The 5,852-nt window shown below is 39.2% G+C and overlaps 1 non-coding gene across 1 annotated transcript; it reads right to left on the reverse strand.

Moving 5' to 3' along the window:
- Positions 1–1,308: 1,308 nt before the first annotated feature.
- LOC130971792 (small nucleolar RNA R71) lies at positions 1,309–1,412 on the reverse strand. Its single transcript, XR_009083001.1, has one exon. It is a non-coding gene; the product is annotated as a small nucleolar RNA R71 (small nucleolar RNA).
- Between the last annotated feature and the right edge of the window lie 4,440 nt (positions 1,413–5,852).

Genomic DNA, 5,852 nt, shown 5'->3' on the forward strand with positions numbered 1-5,852 from the left:
CGAGATCTAGTTAATTTCAAATCATCTCTTCCTTTGATAATTGTTGCAATTTAATTTCCCTTGCTTAAATTCTGAATTCCCAGTCCTTAAATCCCTTCTTCATTCAAGCAATTTATATTTCTTGCACTTTAAGTTTCAGTCATTTAGTTTCTTGTTCTTTAAGATTCAGTACCTTTACTTTCAAGTCTCTTTAATTTCTGCAAATTATCCCTCTCCTTTTACATTTCCTGCTATTTACTTACTGTTGGATACAAAATCACTCAACCAATACTTGATACGCTTGACTAAGTCAACCACTAAACTAAAATTGCTCAATCCTTCAATCCCTGTGGGATCGACCTCACTCCCGTGAGTTTTATTACTTGATGCGACCCGGTACACTTGCCGGTGAGTTTTGTGTTGGATCGTTTTCCACACATCACTTCTCTCTCTCTAATTTTCGAAAATATCTCATCCTTTTTCAAAAATTCTTTTTAATTAATTAATTGTTTTAAATTTTAATTTTAATTATATCTTATCTTCAATTTTCGAAAATCATTAACTACTTTTTTAAAATTATTTTTCGAATTTTCCCTCTCTTCTCTTCTTCTATTTATTTATTTATTTACTAACACTTCTCTTCACCTCTCTTCATCTCCAATCACTGCCTCTATCCTCACCCTTGTGATTGGATTCTCCACTTTTATTCTTTTCTTCTTTTACTAATAATAAGGATCCTCTTTGTCTAGATATAGAGGATTCTTCTTCCTTTTCTTTTTCTCTTCTCTTTCATATGAGCAGGAACAAGGAAAAAGACACTCTTGTTGAAGCTGATTCTGAACCTGAAAGGACTCTGAAGAGGAAACTAAGAGAAGCTAAATTACAACAATCCAGAGACAACCTTTCTGAAATTTTCGAACAAGAGAAGGAGATGGCAGCCGAACCCAACAACAATAATGCAAGGAGAATGCTAGGTGATTTACTAAACCAACGTCCAAATTTGATGGAAGAAGCATCTCCATTCCGGCCATTGGAGCAAACAATTTTGAGCTGAAACCTCAATTAGTTGCTCTAATGCAACAGAACTGCAAGTTTCATGGACTTCCATCTAAAGATCCTTACCAGTTTTTAACTGAGTTCTTGCAGATTTGTGAGATTGTAAAGATGAATGGAGTAGATCCTGAAGTCTACAGGCTTATGCTTTTCCCTTTTACTGTAAGAGACAGAGCTAGAACATAGTTGAACTCACAACCTAAAGATAGCCTGGACTCCTGGGATAAGCTGGTCACGGCCTTCTTGGATAAATTCTTTCCTCCTCAAAAGCTGAGCAAGCTTAGAGTGGATGTTCAAACCTTCAAGCAAAAAGATGGTGAATCCCTCTATGAAGCTTGGGAAAGATACAAGCAGATGACCAAAAAGTGTCCTTCTGACATGTTTTCAAAATGGACCATATTAGATATATTTTATTATGGTCTATCTGAGTTTTCCAAAATGTCATTGGACCATTCTGCAGGTGTATCCATTCACTTAAAGAAAACGCCTGTAGAAGCTCAAGAACTTATTGACATGTTTGCAAATAACCAATTCATGTACACTTCTGAGAGGAATTCCGTGAATAATGGGATGCCTCAGAGGAAGGAAGTTTTTGAAATTGATGCTCTGAATGCCATATTGGCTGAGAACAAAGTGTTGACTCAGCAAGTCAACATGATTTCTCAAAGTCTGAATGGATGGCAAAATGCATCCAACAGTACTAAAGAGGCAGCTTCTGAAGAAGCTTATGATCCTGAGAACCCTGCAATAGCAGAGGTAAATTACATGGGTGAACCTTATGGAGACACCTATAATTCATCATGGAGAAATCATCCAAATTTCTCATGGAATGATTAACAAAAGCCTCAACAAGGCTTTAATAATGGTGGAAGAAACAGGCTAAGCAATAACAAGCCTTTTCCATCATCTTCTCAGCAACAGACAGAGAATTCTGAGCAGAGCCCCTCTAATTTAGCAAATTTAGTCTCTGATCTGTCTAAGGCCACTTTAAGTTTCATGAGTGAAACAAGATCCTCCATTAGAAATTTGGAGGCACAAGTGGGCCAGTTGAGTAAGAAAGTCACTGAAACTCCTCCCAGTACTCTCCCAAGCAATACAGAAGAGAATCCAAGAGGAGAGTGCAAGGCCATTGATGTAATCAATATGGCCGAATGCACAAGGGAGGAGAAGGATGAAAATCCTAGTGAGGAAGACCTCCTGGGACATCTCTCAAGCAAGACGGAGTTCCCTATTGAGGATCCAAAGGAATCTGAGGCTCATATAGAGACAATAGAGATTCCATTAAATCTCCTTCTGCCATTCATGAGCTCTGAAGACTATTCTTCCTCTGAAGAGGATGAAGATGTAACTGGAGAGTAAGTTGCTCAATATCTAGGAGTCATCATGAAGCTAAATGCCAAGTTATTTGGTAATGAGAGGAAGCATGAACAACTTCTCTCAATGCAGAGTCAAACAGAGCCCCCACAGTCCAACTCTAAGTTTGGTGTTGGGAGGCCACAACCAAACTCCAAGTTTGGTGTTAAACCCTCACATTCAAACTCTAAGTTTGGTGTTGGGAGGTCCCAACAATGCTCTGAATATCTGTGAAGCTCCATAAGAGCTCACTGTCAAGCTATTGACATTAAAGAAGCACTTATTGGGAGGCTGGTGCACGAAATTGCAATAACACTTTTGCAATCCCGCACAACTAACCAGCAAGTGCACTGGGTCGTCCAAGTAATACCTTGCGTGAGCAAGGGTCGATCCCACGGAGATTGTCGGCTTGAATCAAGCTATGGTTATCTTGTAAATCTTAGTCAGGATATCAGAAATTATCAGAATTGATTGTGAAAAGCAAAAGAACATGAAATGGTTACTTGTTTTGCAGTAATGGAGAATAGGTTGGGGTTTTGGAGATGCTCCATCTTCTGAATCTCTGCTTTCCTACTGTCTTCTTCATCAAACACGCAAGTCTCCTTCCATGGCAAGCTGTGTGTAGGGTTTCACCGTTGTCAGTGGCTACCTCCCATCCTCTCATTGGAACGATTCCTAATGCCCTGTCACGGCACGGCATTCCATATGTCGGTTCTCAATCAGACCGGAGTAGAATCCAGTGATTCTTTTGGCGTCTGTCACTAACGCCCCACCTTCAGGAGATTGAAGCACGTCACAGTCATTCAATCATTGAATCCTACTCAGAATACCACAGACAAGGTTTAGACCTTCCGAATTCTCTTGAATGCCGCCATCAGTCTAGCTTATACCACGAAGATTCCGATAAAAGAATCCAAGAGATAACTACTTAATCTAAGGTAGAACGGAGGTGGTTGTCAGTCACACGTTCATGGTTGAGAATGATGAGGATTGTCACGGATCATCACATTCATCCGGATTAAGAACAAGTATTATCTTAGAATGGAAGCAAGCATGATTGAATGAGAAACAGTAGTAATTGCATTAATCCATCATGACACAGCAGAGCTCCTCACCCCCAACCATGGGGTTTAGAGGCTCATACTGTGGAAAGAAACGTGTACAAAATGTTATGGGGTCATAAGGTACGGATTACAAAGTCAAAAGGTCCTATAAGTAGTAAACTAGTATCCTAAGGTTTACAGGAATGAGTAAATGACAGAAAAATCCACTTCCGGGCCCACTTGGTGTGTGCTTGGGCTGAGCATTGAAGCTTTTATGTGTAGAGACGTTTTCTGGAGTTAAACGCCAGTTCTCATGCCAGTTTGGGCGTTTAACTCCAAGTTTTATGCCAGTTCCGGCGTTTAACGCTGGAATTTCTGAGGCCGGCTTGCTATGCAGGTTTGGGCCATCAAATCTTGGGCAAAGTATGGACTATTATATATTGCTGGAAAGCCCTGGATGTCTACTTTCCAATGCCGTTGAGAGCGCGCCAATTGGGCTTCTGTAGCTCCAGAAAATCCACTTCGAGTGCAGGGAGGTCAGAATCCAACAGCATGTGCAGTCCTTTTCAGTCTCTGGATCAGATTTTTGCTCAGAACCTTCAATTTCAGTCAGAAAATACCTGAAATCACAGAAAAACACACAAACTCATAGTAAAGTCCAGAAAAGTGAATTTTAATTAAAAACTAATAAAAATATACTAAAAACTAACTAAAAGATACTAAAAACATACTAAAAACAATGCCAAAAAGTGTACAAATTATCCGCTCATCACAACACCAAACTTAAATTGTTGCTTGTCCCCAAGCAACTGAAAATCAAAATAGGATAAAAAGAAGAGAATATACTATAGACTCCAAAATATCAAAGAAACATAGTTCCAATTAGATGAGCGGGACTAGTAGCTTTTTGCCTCCGAACAGTTTTGGCATCTCACTCTATCCTTTGAAGTTCAGAATGATTGGCATCCATGAGAACTCAGAACTCAGATAATGTTATTGATTCTCCTAGTTAAGTATAATGATTCTTGAACATAGCTTATGTATGAGTCTTGGCTGTGGCCCAAAGCACTCTGTCTTCCAGTATTACCACCGGATACATACATGCCACAGACACATAATTGGGTGAACCTTTTCAGATTATGACTCAGCTTTGCTAAAGTCCCCAATTAGAGGTGTCCAGGGTTCTTAAGCACACTCTTATTGCCTTGGATCACAACTCTATTTCTTTTCTTTTTTTTTTTTTTCGAAAAAATATATATATTTTTTTTTTGTATTCACTGCTTTTTCTTGCTTCAAGAATCAATTTGATGATTTTTCAGATCCTCAATAACAGTTCTCTTTCTCCTCATTCTTTCAAGAGCCAACAAATTTAACATTCTTAAAAACAACAAATTCAAGAGACATATGCACTATTCAAGCATTCATTCAGAAAACAAAAAGTATTGTCACCACATCAAACTAATTCAACTAGTTTCAGAGATAAATTTTGAAACCCTGTACTTCTTGTTCTTTTGTGATTAAAGCATTTTTCTTTTAAGAGAGGTGATGGATTCATAGGACATTCATAACTTTAAGGCATAACTTTAATTTTATTAATTATGGATTAAAAACAAGACTCAAAAATAGATATAGAATGAGACTAGAAAAACGAAAAAATAAAAATAAAGGAAAATAAAGAAAAACGAAAAACAGAGGCTCCTAATGATAGAGGTTTTCACAGAGTTAGGACTCAACAACCTTGATTTTGAGAAGTGGATGCTCCCTCAGCTTGAGAGGAGAGCTTTTGGCGTTTCATCTCTTGTATTTCACGCCCCTGCTTCTCTTGTTCCTTCAGCAATTTGCAGAGCATGCAATTCTGATTCTGCTGTTCTTCCTTCAGTTGCTCCATAGTCTCTTGCAGCTTGTTAATAGATGCTTCTAGGCTGGACCAGTAGTCAATTCTTGGGAATTCAGGGAGGAATTCCTGTGCCCTCCTCTTGATGGAGTTGTCTTGCACTTGTCCTTCTATTGACTTCTTGGTGATTGGGTGTTCAATAGGTATGAACTCATCTACTCCCATCTTCACCCCAGCCTCTTTACAGAGCAAGGAAATCAAGCTTGGGTAAGCCAGTTTGGCCTCAGTGGAATTCTTATTTGCAATGGTGTAGATCTCACAAGCAATCACATGATGAACCTCCACTTCTTTTCCAAGCATAATGCAGTGAATCATCACTGCTCTCTTGATGGTGACCTCAGAACGGTTGCTAGTGGGCAATATGGAACGCCCAATAAAGTCTAGCCAACCTCTTGCAATTGGCTTGAGGTCTCCCCTCTTGAGTTGGTTTGGGACACCCTTTGAATTGGTTATCCACTTAGTCCCAGGGAGGCAGATGTCCTCTAGAACTTGGTCCAAACCTTTATCTACTCTCACCATCCTCCTATTGA

The sequence above is a fragment of the Arachis stenosperma genome, chromosome 3 (assembly GCF_014773155.1).
Source record: "Arachis stenosperma cultivar V10309 chromosome 3, arast.V10309.gnm1.PFL2, whole genome shotgun sequence".
Lineage (NCBI taxonomy): Eukaryota > Viridiplantae > Streptophyta > Magnoliopsida > Fabales > Fabaceae > Arachis > Arachis stenosperma.